The sequence below is a fragment of the Battus philenor genome, unplaced genomic scaffold, assembly GCF_028537555.1.
Source record: "Battus philenor isolate CCGP_79_NKW_IND1 unplaced genomic scaffold, ilBatPhil1.0.hap1 SCAF_4, whole genome shotgun sequence".
NCBI lineage: Eukaryota > Metazoa > Arthropoda > Insecta > Lepidoptera > Papilionidae > Battus > Battus philenor.
Window position 1 is genome coordinate 2,452,999 of NW_027181704.1, and position 17,500 is coordinate 2,470,498.

The following is a 17,500-nucleotide window of genomic DNA, read 5'->3' on the forward strand; positions in this document are numbered from 1 at the left end:
TATGCGGCAAACAATGCGAATCACACAACCGCCACCGCCAAATTACTCAACACGTGTTTCACCCCTCCACGGGGCATCTTCAGGAGTTATGTTACACCGATTAGTGCCAAACACAGAATCAACTCTGTGTATCTGCATGTGCAAAAGTGGCTAAATATTGGTCCTTTTCTTACTTGCTCATGTTGATTTAAGAGTAGCAATTAAGAATAATCGGAACAATAACAACTGTAGATAAGGCTGCCTGAAATCGTAACTCTGAGCCTGACAAGAGATACCTTCCTTTGCATTGAACATCCAGTTACTACATATAGCATAAGTAAATAACCAAAGAATTTAGCAATCACTCAATTCAGAAGAACTTGATTAATGATAGGCCAGTGAATTGGCAAGTTTAAGTAGCAATGTTCAGTGCAGATAGCAAGCAGAATAGATAGCCGCTTGAGTCCACACGATCTCGAGTGATGAACACGTGCCGGCAAACGCAGCGAAGAACATCTTTTAAGATGGATAATCGACCTTTGGTGACCATCTTAAAGTCTCCCAAAAACACTTCGGGTGAAGTGTTTCATATTTCAAAATCAAAAAAAAATAGTTGAGAGAAACACTTTCCCATATCATGTAAGTGTCACGAAATTTTATTGTTGTAACCTATTATCTAAACAAATTCAAGTGTCTATTTGGTAACAGACAAGTTCTTATGTCGCAATGTTATCAACAGATTTAATCTTTTGATCGACGAACGCAATGGCTTCGAAAATATCTGTTACCAGCCAACCGTATCCGGATAATTTTTTTATCTAAAAGTAGACAAAGATTTTGTGAGATATGTTTACTATCTTCTTGTTATTTCAATAAGTTTTCATGACCAACAAAAAATTGTTTGTCTTCAAATGGAATTTTACGTTATTCTTAATCAAGCATTACAGTCATATTTGATTTGGATAAAACTCCTTTGGTTGTCGTCTTCAGTATTTTTAAGAGTTCTTGGGAACTCGAGACAAGTTCATTTTTATTATAAAAATCAAGATATTCTTAAATTCAAAGAATTTTACTATCGTTTTGCGCATAACGTCTTCAAGCAATACTTTTTCGGCTAGACGTTTCTTCTTGTTTAAATCTGGTTGTAAATACACACTTATTGTCCCTAAATTACTTTTAATCCTTTGTCTTATATATATGTAACCTCTTTGGTAAAATCGCTTTTTTTATTGTACGCTGTAAAATTGTATTTTGGCAAGCAAAAAATATCAGTAAAGCGAGAAATTTTCGTAACGTTGAATATGATCTCGATTATTTTTATTAAAAAATAGTAACGTGTTATTTGCCTATTCAAATAAAGTAAATAATTAAATAAAATTAAGGATGCGAATAATTTTAGAAATTTATTTTTGGAGCAGAATTTGGCTAACAATATATTACAAGTGCCCGATATTACGCGTATGAATTTTAAAAATTGGTTGTTAATTTAATTACAGGATATTTTTTGGTCAATGAAAGTATCAAAATAAATCTTTTTATTCTTGAAAGAATACATAAATGCTGGCGGAGCTAATTTTCATTAAACGACCTCCGTCAAAAGATAGTGTCAATTTGAATTAAACTGATAAATTATTTGAGGCATCCTTTACCACTGTCTAAGTCTTGTATTTTATATATATATTATAGTAATATGTAATGAATTACTAATTTTTATTTGTTTCAATAAAAAAAACGTTCATTTATTTACTATTTGACACAAAAACTAAGATAACATTCATTTGTTATAAACAGAATCATCAATTTTTAATAAAGTTCCGGAAAACATTATAGGACTTCTATATGAAAAATTCAAACGCATATTAAAGGTAAATTGATGGTAAAATCATATTATTTAATAAACAAATCGCTTAATTATTTTTTTTATAAGGCTATATCTGGCAATCTGTGTTATTATGGAGTTTCCACTTTGTATAATAGCGTCAAAAAAAAGGTAAAAAGTTGCCGATCGCCAAGTCTTGTTATGAGTTCCAATTTTAAATAAATCAATTTTATTTTAAATCATTTTTTTTTTGCTGAAACCGGTTGGAAGCGGCCTGCACCCAATGTCTTTAAATGACCTTAATAAAGTAATATGCCTTTTCATGGTCTATACTTTAAACTTAAGGCCCCAGCGACCATCTGCTCTGTGCGCTGTGTGTCATTCCCACTGCAACTTCAAATTGCAAGACCTCTAAATTACTCAATGCAACAATATTGTTATTTAAAAAATAAGTCTGTAACTTTCAAATTCAAGTTCTTTGAAATTTAATTAATAAAGCGTATTTAAGTTTAAAATTTAAAACAAATATGTACTCACTGTAAATTATAGCACCTTTTCATACAAATAGTTATTTAGTCAATGTAAACACAGATCAAGAAGTACAAAGTCAATGCTCTCATTTTGCTGTTTTTACAATTTTGTTAACATCGGTCACGCTTTTTTTATAAATAATCAGCTTGTTGTATTTGTAATGATTATTTTTGGTGATCTTAATAACGAAATTGGGCATTTTTTGTTACGATTTCTACTTACAAGGCCGTGTGGATTATTTGCGGTAAAGGTATATTCCTAATTCATAGTAATTTAATAGTTCAACACTAATATAGTGTAAATCAAAACAAACTTAGATTTTAAGGATGAACTATATGAAGTAATATGTTTTAGTTTATTTATACATATAAATTACTATCATTTAAGTATCATTTGCGGTGATAGTATCATGATAGAGTTTTATAAATTCCCATTTTGATACTAAATAAAATCAAATTGATTTATAATGGCATATTTTAATTTAAACCCTACGCGCACTAATTCGAAAGAATATTTTTATGATAATTTACGCAATTTACTTAATAGAGCAATTCAATACAAAGCTTTATCATGACTTCATAATCGTAAACAATGTAAAGAGATTTTTACAAGTTTTTGTTGGACAAACTTCTTAAATTAGACGATTACAACACGTGTGTATTAACCAACTGTATACGGTACAGTTGGCCACAAAAGTGTTATTAATTTAATGAAGTCTAGAGAAAAATATTCTTTTTTCTTTTGACAGATGGATGCCTACTATAAGGCATAGGCCGCCCGAAAAGATCGACACGATGACCGACCATCGGTTGAACGAGCGATGTACCCCGCTCACTGCCACGACGTAGGTTCGGACCTGCTAGTAGCTGTTCACCTAGTAGGAAGCCTACCCATGCTGCGTCTATCGCCTCGTGGTCGCCACTTGAGAACCTTTCAACCTAAATGACCATCGGTTGAAAGAACGGTGTGCCCAGCCCACTACCACATCAGACATGGTTGGTTTAGACCACCTAGTAGCGGTCCACCTAGTACGGGGCTTACCCACGCCGCGTCTACAGGCTTGTGGTCGCCTCTAGAGAACATTTCGGCCCCAACGACTATCGAACGACGAGGACAATCTTGGTTCTTCTTTGGATCTCCTCATTTTTGATTCGATCTCACAGCCAAACTACGAGCATAGCACTCTCCGCTGCTCTTTGAGTGACACTGCGCCTTCATCACGTCTCAGATCTGTATGTCATCACCGGCAACATAATTTTCCAATGTTCATAGACTAAATGTCTTAATAACAAATAATATATAAATAATACTAAATGACTAAATATCTTAATAGTCTTTAAACATTATGGTATTTTGAAAGAGAAGAGGATTCGAAGCTTTACGAACGCCGCCCATCGAGTTGGATTCGGCGAAAGGTATTATATCAAGCTTTTCTTTATATCAATTTTTATCATAATTTATGCACATACATCATGTATATACTATCATGTGTATATCGAATATGTACTGTCACAATTATTGCTTTAAGATACTTTTCTCTGAGAGAATCCTTACTTAGCACTACAATATTAAAATAAATACTAAAATTATTTACGTAAACACTTGATAACGTCATGACAACTGTATAATGAATGAAACTTTTGAATATTAATTTGAAAACATTTTTAGGGTTAATAACCTTTGTCTGAATATTGACAATTTTCTTCGTAAAACTGAAATTTATTTTTCATACAATAGTAAGATAAGAAGTGAAACATGATTATCGCTTTTATGGATTATAAAATAGACAAAGTAATATCACATATAAGATTTTATTTGTAACATATCATTTTAGTGTAACGGTAAAGTATAATACGTTTGTATAATGAAGTTCATAAGTCTGAATGAAACTGATAGAAGAGAGCTTAAGACGTATCGGACACATGTCGGAATAGTTAACGTGTTTTAAGTGACAGCCCAAGTCCCCTCTTGGGGCCCCTTGTAAGAAGTTACTTTACGGAGCAACTGTTCCAGTGACCTTAAAGCTTAACATCAATGCGGTGTAAATTATGAGGTCTGAATCTAGGCACCCGAGCTAATGCTTTGACAATTTAAGACGGATGAAACTGTACATACCAAGATATACAATATTAGGTACAGTACTCGACGATATATATTGCACATCGACTTTTAGAAAGAGACAATCGGTTAATTTCAGCTTCGTAAAGCGTTATCTCTGTCGCACGAAATACAACGACTGACAAAACGTCACAGAGGTAGTGTGGGACAGAGATAGTGCTCTACGAAGCCGAAAATAGCCGTTTGTCTCTTTCCAAAGGTCGATGGGCAATATTTATCGCCGGGTACTGTAGTATCAGATTGAATTTAAATTATTTACGTTTAGGCAGACGACCTTGTTAAATTTGTAGGAAGAAGCTGAATATATCCTTTTGGAAATTAATGAGGGAAACCTAATTCCAGTAGAGGATATCGTATCACTGAAATGTTAATAAAGATGAGGTTTAGTCGAAATTTATTATTGTAGAGTTTGCCTTTGAATCCACCAATTGCTTCTCAAAATTATATCACCATTAATTTCTATTAAACCGCCTCTTTATCCCAAACTATCACCCAATTTATGACCTGGATCCAGGTCACGTTGTAATTACTGTACTGTTACTGTAGTTACTGGATTTTCTTCTACTACTTCTTCCCTCAGCGCTGTAATTGGTAGTAATGGTTGTCTGGTAACAGTCGATCAAGTCGAGGTACAGCCTTCACGGGCACCTTTGAAAGGGAAAACTAATTACGTACTCGATAAAGACCCTAGTTGATATGACCACAGCTTCGAAGAGAAACTCTTTGAGGCTCTTGCAATTAGTTACTCCATGCGTCCATTAGTCATTCAAACAAACCTATAGTTCAGAGGCTTTACACTTCAATAAAAAAACTTGTGAAACGACCCTGGCCAAGGCCAACATGCCTTGAGCTAAGGTGATAAAAATGGGGATTGAACTAAGCGCCCTCAGACCTGTTCTTTAAGGAGGAAACTTTGGCAATATAAAAATTAGGGAACAGCCGATACGAAAAAAAAATGAAAGTCTTATTACCGCAATATCAAAGTTTAAATCTGAAATATCTTGTCTAGATTTAGTTTATTTGCCTAAATTGTATATTAACACTGTCTATTGCCTTATAAAATTTATTTCGTCCATCAATAATACCACTTTGTTCTTCTCTACTTAGCGATAACAAAACAATGATGTTTCTTTGTTTTTCTTTTAAATTTTCTTTTATCTCCGCTATCATTAATTCTGTAATCAAAGGGGTTTTTTTTCTTTTTACGGTTCGTGATTCTTTGAAATGAACGTATAATTGCCGCGTTTATCTGGACACGTTTAATTATGATAAACAGTGGCTTGACATACATTTGCTTTGAAAATAAAACCTAAGATAATGAAAATAAAGAACTATTAGTTTGTATATTTTAATATTATGTCAAATTATTACATTTTTGAATTAGGAATGAGGGAGATACACAGATGAACGAATATTGTCAACACAGCTCAGGGGATCGACAAGTTTAAGAAACAGTAGGCAGACCACATAGTATATAGAACAGATGGTCTCAGTGCCTTTTTTATGACTCTCACTATTGGGAACCCATACAACCCCTGTCTTGAGTTTATAGGCACAGTTTTTTACTTAATAATTTATTCACTTTCTTATCTTATTATTTACTCTCTCTTTCTTTGTCTTTTGTTTCAATATGTCACACTCGTTCCTCTTTTTTATTCACATAATCTTTCCTTCCTTTTTATTTCTTTACCATTTTTTACCATTCATCACCATTTTTCCATCGCCATTTTCTCCTGAACCACTTTTCTAAAATTTTTGGTTTTGATATTTTTTATCTGTATTTTAACAATTTTGTTTATAGTTTTTATTTTGTATCTAAGGAAAACCTTAAACCTATTAAAGATTGTTAAGTTTTGCTATGTTTTATTACCTTATGTACTAGCTTCCTGAAATTTCCCAAGAAGCTCTAGCGACTTTCCTCTTTTTCCATTAATATAGCCATGTTTTGGTCGTTGCGCTTTAATTTTCTAAGTGGAGACCGCGAACTTACAAGCGCATCATGGAACATTCACTAATAAAACTGTCCACTAGTAAAACGTAGCATGCAGGCCGTTCCATATCAATATAAGATGATCCCGAAAATATAAAAAATACAGCAATAATATCCTTGAAATTTTAATTCTGCATCGTTTTATCCATCCACAAGAGAACTCACGTGCTATTACTAATATAATATCACATTAATGATAAGGTTCAAAGGTCAATCACCCGCAAAAAATGTACAAGACCATTATTCACGGAAAACTGTAAATAAAAAAACATAATCTAGGATCGCAAACATTAGCCTATTACCCACCCATATTTAAAAAAAAATATTTAAAAATAAATAACAGAAACATACGATATTTATTTTTTAAACGTTAAATGTAAAAATAATTTAACTTATTTTGAAACTATTTTAATTTTGTCTAATAAGCTACTTTATATTGTAAATGAAGATGTATGTAAATGTGAGCAACAAAATAAGCAAGTAGTTTATATAGTGCGACATTTATAAATTTTGTGAAACGAATTTAAAATAAATAAAACAAAATTGGGAATCTATAGGAAAAGCCTATACTCAGAAGTGAACCTCCTACCGCTCCTCGAAACCCCTTCAGAACTTTCCATATTAGATCACTAGAGATCCAGATTCACAGAGATTAGGACAACGACTCGACGAAGAGGACATCATGTACTGATCTCAGATTAAGCTTTCACACAGTGCGCGTTTAGCATTGTGTCCCAACCTTGACTGTATTTATAAAGCAGTATAGTTAACACGCAATTTAAGCTAATGTGTGAAATTGTAGCATATCTTGTCTGCTCAAAATTCTAACACTACTGAAGCAAGACCTTCATTTATTTCGTGACTAGAGGTCACTGTCTGTTTTATTGTTACTCTCAGTTTAATGGAGACAGTCGAACGCTCAAGCGCTTTGCCTTAATATCTTAATATTATATAATCTTTTTTTTTATTTTACGCAAGAAAAAAAAATTAATTTTCTTTATTTTATCATTTTAGGAGAGTACTAAGATCGATCGCAAAGGACATTAAGGGTATCTCGCTTAAATCTGTCACTCGAAACGTATTATATCATCCAGATTTTCAACCTCATCGATTACTTTAATCGTATTAGTATTTCAATTTAACATTGTGATTCAATTTATATAGGTAAATTATACAGTGAAATTATTTCCAGTACAAATCTAATGATATATTTGTAAAATTATTTATAATTATGTCCGCCAGTGTACGTAAATGATTTCGGTATATTGCGTTAACAATTTCGAACACAACTGTACAACTACCGCTTCTCAAACGTGATGCATTTCCTTGAAACTAAAGTGCATTCATATTATTTATCTCGTACTAGCTTACTTGATATATGTAGTCTTGTCTTAGCTTTGTATAGTCGATTCGAACCCTAATAAATAAAAAAAACATTTTTTTTAGCAATAAGTAATGTTGTCGCTGCCAGGCATAAATCCTCCAAAGATATCTATGGGGGTATAACATAATCGCTACGCTTGGCAGGAAGGTTGGCGATCGCAGTGTGGTGTTATGGTAAAGAACGCTACTGTCCATCCTTTGAAAACTTATTTGTGAGCAGTGACATTATTACATAATTAATGATCAAAGTATAAACTTAGTAAGATTGTATCCCGGAAATCGAATCCGCGACTTACGATCAAAAGTCAAAAGTACTCTACCGCTGGGTCACCACTGCTCACAATATGATATACAGTTGACTGTTGACTTCCATGATTGATGTGCCAGTCTTCTATATTTTTTTTTACAAAAATTGAAAATTTATTTACAAAAACATTTTGCAAAGTATTAAGAAACTTTCGAAGAAAAATGAATGAAATCGGTACATGACGTGACCAATGGAACTAATGATTATTTTTTCTTTATACGTATAGATGAGATAATTTCATTTTGAAGCTAGTTAAGGATGTTAAGGAATGTGACAGATGCGTTTTTATTTCTTCCTTTTTAATTTTTTTTATGAGGAATAAAATTTCAACTTTTTTACAAATTGTTTCCTTTAGAATATCTCGTTAAAAATATAATGTTGCAATATTAATTAATGTTCTTATTTTGGAATTATTCGTCCTTTGACATTTGTTCTTGTCATAAAGGCTACCAACCAAAGAATTTGCATGCCTAAATACATAAGAAAATGACATAATTTATTTACATATTATTTTTACATATCAATTTTGTGTATATTTTGTCGATGACTAGGGGTGAATATTGAAATGTTCTAGAATCACATTTCTTCCAAAAGAAAAAGAAAATAAATCTTTTAGTTATATGTATTCTTTTCAATTTAGATAACCTTTTTTTATATAAGGGGGGGGGGAAGTAATGTCGCTTTCTTAAGTTAAATTCTCAAGACTAAATTTTTAAGAGGTTTTTTTCTAATCAAAAATATATTCACCTTCGTTATCAAAAACCTTTTACAATCAAGTACACAAATTTTCAATACCGAAGCTGTAAAAATCAATCGGTTTTTTTGTATAATATGTCGACAGAAACGACATTACTTTTCCCCCTAATACACTGTTTCCTTTTTATACTTAGAACTACTAAAATATACTAAATATTACAAGTAGAGCTATATATTCACCTAGAGTTACACCTAAATATTAGTTAAAAATAAATGGGTAGACCACACGCAAGATTGACCGACAGAGTTAAGTAAAGAAGAAGAACCCAGCGAGGGTTGGACAGCCCAAAACCGATCATGCTGAAGATCTTTGTAGGTGCGAAGGCCTTGCAGTGGGCGTCTATCAGATGAAAAGGAGAAGAAAGATAAATGTGTTATTCTTAAATCAATATGTATTTGGAGCATAACCGCTTTATAAAATCGTTGATTATTAAAATCTAGTACTAATCTAGCTATGTCTTAAACCGTCTAAGTGTTTACATTGTTACACTATAACTCAAATATACCAAGATTCCCAGAAATAGTATTTTATTGATAATTTGTTGTAATCTCCAAAAATTATGTCAACGAATCTGACATCTGACGTATATAAAAAAATCACAAGTCTGTAATATTTATTTTAACATGATATTACCATTTGCGCAGTACAATTGAGTACACACACAAGCACAATTTGAACGTTCACACGTACGCACACACATACATGAAAATATTAATAAATAAAATTAAAAAGAAGTGATATTTTCTTAGCTACACTAAGGCTTTAATTTAAAGGATAAAATATTAATTCAAAGTTATTAACAATTTGCGAATTCATCTTAAAACACAAACACTAAACTACTTGAAAGGAAAAGCCTGTTTCTATCCAAGGCTAAAACGAGTATCTACTTCAATGAAAGGTACCTAAGCTAGTCAATTACTTTAACGAGGTTATCGAATAATTAAATCTTTTTAACTTCTGTAATAAATGTTTATTAATAAGAAAAGATATTTCACAGTGTTTTCATTAAAGGTGTTTATATTAACATAAGCCTACTTTTCTTCAATTCTAGACAGAGATTAGATTATAACCGAGTTTAATTTAATGTCATCAAATAAAAAAACATGTCCCCAACATACATCGTGATACTATATTATTAAATACCAGATACAGAGTTGATTTTCCTTGTCATACGTTATATATGTGTACTTTAGTACATATAAGCATCTGTTTATATATATAGCGGTATAGATCACCCGACAAATGTTGTCCTGTTTCAGATTTATAGATATAATCTGTGGTTTCCCTATAAATTATATATTTATATATATACATAAATACAGGTGATTAAAGATAAAAGATAAAAACTTGAAAGTGGTGAATGTATTGCTCATTTGTTAAAAAAATAGTTTTAATTAATTCTAATCACTCTGTATAAAAAAATCATTCCTACTGATAATAAAAAATTTCAATCGGAATTTAATGGGTCAGTAACTTCTGCTAGTATAAAGTCTACAAGTACAGCTAGTAAACAATAATAATTTTAATATGTAGGTATCCGTATTTTTAAAACTAGTTTTTTCTCATTATATGACATTCTTTATATATTTTTGAAACCATCTATTTTTTCGGTAGAGCGTTCCATACGCTAATTAACATCAAAGGAACTGTACCTTCATACCTCAAAGCTTTTACACACACACATACACACAGATATATATATATATATACATACATATATATATATATATATATATATATAAACTACTCAAAACAAAATAGGGCCCACCGCAACTTTGTCTCTAATCGTGTTTATAAACAACACATATACTAATCATTGACAAAATGAAGCACTACCACTTCTAGCACACATGTTTATTAGTTCATAATGATGTTTTAAAAGTTAACTTTTTTGTTGATTTCAAGTGGGTAGACAAAAAAGTAAATGGGCTTAAATTTATCCATTTCTTAAATTTTCAATCGTTTGTGTTCTCAGTCTTGCTTTAAGCGCAATACTTTGATCACACTTTGTTTAGCTGTGTTTTTATCGTTTCGGCATTATTCCCGATTACAATGCCAGGTTCTCGTCGTCATATGGATGTGGAAACTTCGACAAGGGCAGTTCTTTTGCTTCAAAGGGGGGAATCGCAAAGATCGGTTGCATCTCGCCTTGGTGTGTCACGGCGAGCTATTCGAAACGAATGGGAGCGGTTCCAGGAGACAGGTAGTGTAGCTAGAAGACCTGGATCAGGAAGGATTCGAGCCACAACTCCTCAAGAAGACCGGTACATTCGATTAACTGCGCGCCGGGACCGCACGACAACCGCCCGGACCTTGCAATCCCGGCTAAGGCAATCTACTGGCACACGCGTTAGTGGTCAAACCATTCGGAATCGACTCCACGAGGACGGGCAACATTCTAGGATGCGTGTTATTCGTTTAAAATTAACAAGGGCTCACCGGGCAACACGTTTGAGGTTTGCGCGTGAGCATTTGGACTGGATCATGGACAATTGGAGGACAGTACTTTTTTCAGACGAGTGTAAAGTTAAGTTTTTTAGCGATGACAGACGTGTACGTGTGTGGAGAAGAGAAGGAGAACGTTTTACTAAACCATGCTGCACGGTACTGATCGTTTTGGGGGCCCGAGTGTGATGATATGGGGCGGTATAAGCTTGTTAGGCAAAACAGAGCTAGTGATCTTGAACGAAGGGACGGTCACTGCAGCCAGTTACGTCGAGCAAGTAATCCGTCCCTTATCCGTACCTTATGTCATCCCATATTCACAAAGAGTTGGTGATAATTTTGTGTTTATGCAAGACAACGCTCGTGCGCATACAGCTAGGGTCACTCAGAGGGCACTTTCTGATGCCAATATCTCGGTTTTACCTGGGCCAGCAATGAGTCCCGATCTCAACCCGATTGAGCATTTATGGGATCAATTGAAAAGAAGTCTTAAAGAGACCCATAGCCACGTTGACAGCCAACAGGACCTCATAAACGCGCTGAAACTCTGTTAGGAACGAATACCCGACCAAAACATCACTCATCTGATTGAGAGTGTTCCAGATAGGCTCAGAGAGTGCATACGGAGCAAAGGAGATCCTACTCGATACTAAAGAAAAGCTCCCGGCAAGTTTATTAAAAACAAACAGTGACTATAAAAGTTTTTATTGACAGTCTACTTAGTGCTCATTTTCTCTAAAAATGTGTATTTGAGTGTATTGCGATAAAATTAAACAATTCAAACGTTATTTTGGGTTTACTTAATGTGTAAAACCCTAATTCAATATCGACTAATTGTAAAAATTTAATAATCATGTATGCACATAAATTAAGGGGCAAAATGATGGTGGGCCCTATTTTGTTTTGAGTAGTATATATATATAAAACACACACACACATATATATACAAAAGCGTGTGTGTATAAATATATGTGTGTATGTGTGTGTGTTGTGTGTGTTGTGTGTGCAGTAACGAACTTTTTAAATCTACACATTGATTTTTAAAGACGCATTTATCAGTAGTTAATTTACAGATGGCTAAGATGGATTATAATTTGCTCTAGCAATACAACATTTATTTAGGTAATAGATTAAATGTCAATCTTTTGTATATATATATATATAACTACGAAATATTCACATGGATGTTATGAATGCTGTGACAAGACAATCAAAATGGTCGACATCGCACAATTTATTTTTGTTAGATTGATTGTGCATAATAATTAATAATTGTGCATAATTTTTTGGATGTACCAAGACAAAATTTGTTTGTCAATTATCCACGCTATCTAAGTTCATTCAAGCAATTTTGAAACTAGAGGAATCAGCGCCTTGACTTCGATATAAAACGAAAAACATTCATCTAAATTAAATAAATGTCATGATATATGTATAATATTATAAATATATAGTTTCTTTTTGTAATATCGAAGAAATATAAACTTAAAAATAAAAACTCTTATATAGTTTAGTGTAGTTATTTTTGATACATTCGTACATTCGTCCAGCGTCGAAATGTTAATTCGGTGCTATTTTCTGTCTACCTGACATTTATATTTTAATATTATGTTCCGACAACGAATCGGAAAAAATCATATTCATTTATAACTTCACAGTGTAACCATAAAAACAACTGAACCTATTGTGATATTAGCCGATCAATAAAAAGTTTATTTGTTTGAAGTTCGAATGACATAGTTATCTGTGAATCAGTTTGATATGTTATCAGTTGAATAAAGACTCATGCATCCCTTTACTGGATCAGCCATAACGTATAGATATGTTTTTTTACGTTACGCCTACAATTCTTCTTCCATGAAATCGACCAGATGATCTTTTTTATTATTTAATATGCGATTTTCTTTTGTTTATTAAATTTGTATATTGTAACTTAGCAAGTAAATGCCGCTAAACACCGCATTTTGTATTAAGATATATTTATACCATTATTTATATCTACTATTATACCTATACATAACTATTATTTAAGCTTAAACATAACACCGTGATAAAAACTGAAATGAATTTGATTGTAAAATGTAAGTTATTAATTTATTCTTACTAATCAGTTTCATCACCTTAAAAGTAAACCCCGTTCAATAAAACGCACTTTTGACAACGCTTTTTCCAGATCTCAAACAGTCAGCGTAGTCTTTTTCCATAGCCTTCAAGAACTTCTAGAAATCAGGTTTTATCTCCTCAATGGTGTCTAAACGGCATCTCCGCATTGACTTTTTGAGTTTACAGAATAGCCAAAGATCGCTCGCAGCCAAATCAGATGAATACGGTGGTTGTGGAACGAAAGCAGTCAAATTTTTATTCTTTTTACAAACATTTGAGCTATTTTGTCACCAATCGAGACTTTATAGGCTTAACACAAAAAATAGTTCAAAATGGTTAGGACTAAGCCAAATGATATTCTAACTTTTGACAGACGCTTGGCCCGGAAGTTATAAATGACAATTTCACTTTGCTTTTTGAACACAAAGTATATATAATTAATAGTTACACTTACATCTTATCGAGGCTATTTACTAATAATTTGTTAAAAATTGTTTGTTATTCTATGTCGAAGTGTCGTACGGGTTTTTTTAGCTTCCATATTTTATAATCCTTACAGTACAAATATACAAATTATTTAGCAACAATTAAAAATAGTAAATAAATCTATTCCGCAACATTTTAAGATACAATTGTTTTAATTCCTTTCTCGACACAGACATGAGAAAATGTCGAAATGTTTATCGCAATATTAAAAATACACGGTGACAATGTCTAGAGAAATAAACTCACTGTTATTATTATTAATTACAAAATAATCACGTCTGTACAAATAAATAAATGTAAACAAAATTAGCGAAGATTTTATTTTACGTACAACGTTAAAAGTTAAGAGAGATTTGTAAATATACAAAGAAATCAAGTTAGATGTTAAAGCTTTTGCAGAGATATAGATACATTTATATCCAAAAATAAATGCTGTAGAGATAATAAAAATGTGATGATAATATATTATAGTAATAAAAAGCGTTTATGAAAATTTAAAGATCTATGTATGGAATCAAAATTAATTATTTACAATGTTTCACTGTAAACTTCGTCATACTACAATTTATTAGTCTGCTGCATTCCAAAAGAAAAAATAAGTTAATGTGCATACTTCAGAGTGATCACTTAAATCACTTTAAAGCTGTTTGCAAAAAGGTGTAAATCAACACCTAGAACCTATCACCCTGTATCTATTTCTCCGTATCATAAAAAACAATAACAAAGATTGACGATGTCGCCTTCAATCACTAGGTTACAATCATGCTACGTATTAATTAGTCTCTTCTTAGAACATAAATATTTATTTTAGTCACTAGCATAAGGATGAGTTGAACGATATATATATATAAACACTTCCTTTTTTGATATATATATAACATACGGAAAATATTTTCTATTCACGTTTGAAATTAGACCTCGATTGACCTTTGCGAAAAGGAAAACAAGACAAAGATGAACAATGTTGCAGACCATCATGTCCTAGCTTCGCTTCCTGTTGATTTTAATTAAACCGGAAATCGATAGTAATTCTACTCGAGTACTCGGTAGTGATATTAGTGGGCAAATTTTATACTAAAATTGCCCTAAATATTAAAAAAAAAACTGTAAATTTTTATCATTAATACATTAAAAATGATCAACTTTTAATTTCAATAATAGAAAAGAAGAGAGATAGATTAAATTATGAAAATTAAAACTGTGATTCATAATTATCAAACTATGTGATAAATTAAAAAAGTATTTAACATGAATGTCATTTCCGGTTTAACTATATATTTATACGCGATCAACAATGTGAGTAATTTTAATGAAAAACTCTTTTAGTACTGTTATCACACGTTCATTGACAGTAAAGCACAATAATACTTATATAGAATAGATTAACGGAATACTCGCAGCGATACATCTATGCTTTTATAAGGTGAAGTAGGACGGACATCCATATAACGTCTAACTTTGGGCCTGTGTCTAGACTCACAGACGCATAAATGCTATGAATTTCTTAACGAGATCAAAAAAAATGTATCAACTAACGAAAGTAATCATATCCCTAAGCATTGGCTGGTTGAGTTGGCAGGGGATAGTTCATAAACCCTGGATCTTTATTATCTAAAGCGAAGACCACGGATCGACTAGCGCAGAGCAAAATGTGTCTCAAAAGTGGACCTACATAATGTATCAACAAACGAAGGTAATTATATCCCAGAGCATTGACTGGTTGAAGTGGCAGTGTACAGTTCATAAACCCTGGACCTTTAGAATCTAAAGCGAAGACCACGGATCGACTAGCGCAGAGCAAAATGTGTCTCAAAAGTGGACCTACATAATGTATCAACAAACGAAGGTAATTATATCCCAGAGCATTGACTGGTTGAAGTGGCAGGGGACAGTTCATAAACCCTGGACCTTTAGAATCTAAAGCAAAGACCACGGATCGACTAGCGCAGAGCAAAATGTGTCTCAAAAGTGGACCTACATTCATGTTAATGTCGTCAAGAGAAGTAGGATGCAAGTTGATTTTTATTCTTCTTATTAGAAATCTGTGGAGAATGTCCAGTAATGGCAGTATTGTGTCCTAAATGATAGAGAATAAAAATAAGTTTCCTTATAAAGGAATCTTAAAATGTAATGCCACTAAGGTCCCAGACGCAGCCTTCCGTTCAAATTTTGTTACGTTTCATTTTCAATAATTCAAAATACATTTAAAATAAATATACAAGTAAAGTAGATCAATTCTTCCGCCAATAAGTCTTGATTTAAGTGAAAAAAATCATTGTCAAATTATTGTAATGAAACTGTTCTTAATGTCCGCAAATTGCATCTATGTCGATGTGACACTGAATAGCATAGACTTATTTCAAGTATGCCTAGAAAAAAGTTATATCTGTAGAAGTATGATATGGAGATTGTTGAGTCCAAAAACTCAGATTTTTTTATTGAGATCACTTTCTCATATGTCCAATCATAACCAAACATTAATATTACGTAAAAAAATCTTAAATAAACTAATCGTTATTTTTATATTTAATTATAATTTTTGTATCGCCAAAGTGATTAGAAATATTTTTTTTTATATTTATAAAGCCGTAAAAATATTATATTTAATCACTTTTAAATTTTTTACAAAGTTCGCCTATCAAGAGACAATATTATATATGGAACTTATAATATGTAGTTACATCTTTTTAATAAGCTCTTAATTCTTATCATGGCGGATTACGCGCTAAATAGCTTCGTTTTAAAAGCTGACCTCTTTCAATATACAACTTGATTAAAGTAAGCTTATAGCTTTTATGTTTAGTTTATAGCTTTTATGAAATCCCTATGAGCAATAATGGATTAAAACTTTAGCTTAGACAACTCAATCGCATAACACATAAACTATATGCAAAATAAAGTAGTTAAACCTATACTTTAAAAATAAGGTTATTATTTTTTTTATTTTGAAATGAAATAGCATAAAATATAGTCTTTTGTTTATAGCAGATGCTATAGCGTATAGCAATGTGGGTTTAACAAGAATACGAACTTTACTCCGCAAGAACCTTATGGCGAAATTTGTATAATAATGTTCGAAACATAATACCTAGCAAAATCGAAAGATTAATGTTTGAGTGGTGGCTTTTTACATATAAGATTGTAAAAAAATATAGCAGTTATTTAATTATTTGAATTTGATTGTATTAATTAAGTGAGTAAATAATACAAAGTATAAGTAATTACCTGAATCCAAGGCACCGGTTAACGAATAAATAAAAAAAGACAACACGCGTCCATTATCAGCAGAGCTCAGATGCAAAAACGACAGCGCGAGAGTCGACGCATTTACAAATGAACCGACTTGGCCAAATAAATACAGCCGCGAGCGACACTTGATCGCAACATCAAACATATTTTGAACCTTATATTTATAGTCATACAATATAAATTTGATTACATAGTACATTTCGTCAAGCTTTTCAAGGCCCAGCGTATTGCGAGTCCTGTGTCACCGAAGAACAAAACTAAGTAAAACATTTTGTAATAAATCGTAATACCAAGTATTTAGAAAAGATAGGAACAAAATAAATACTTCCGTGT

General features: G+C 32.2%; 1 protein-coding gene across 1 annotated transcript in view; it reads right to left on the reverse strand.

The window, feature by feature from the left end:
- LOC137928759 (proton-coupled amino acid transporter-like protein CG1139) overlaps positions 1-17,233 on the reverse strand; it is a 48,639-nt gene extending 31,406 nt beyond the window's left edge. Inside the window, exon 1 of the mRNA XM_068771720.1 lies at positions 17,144-17,233. The gene's annotated coding sequence lies outside the window, so the exon portion shown is untranslated. The remainder of the gene's footprint in view (positions 1-17,143) is intronic.
- Between the last annotated feature and the right edge of the window lie 267 nt (positions 17,234-17,500).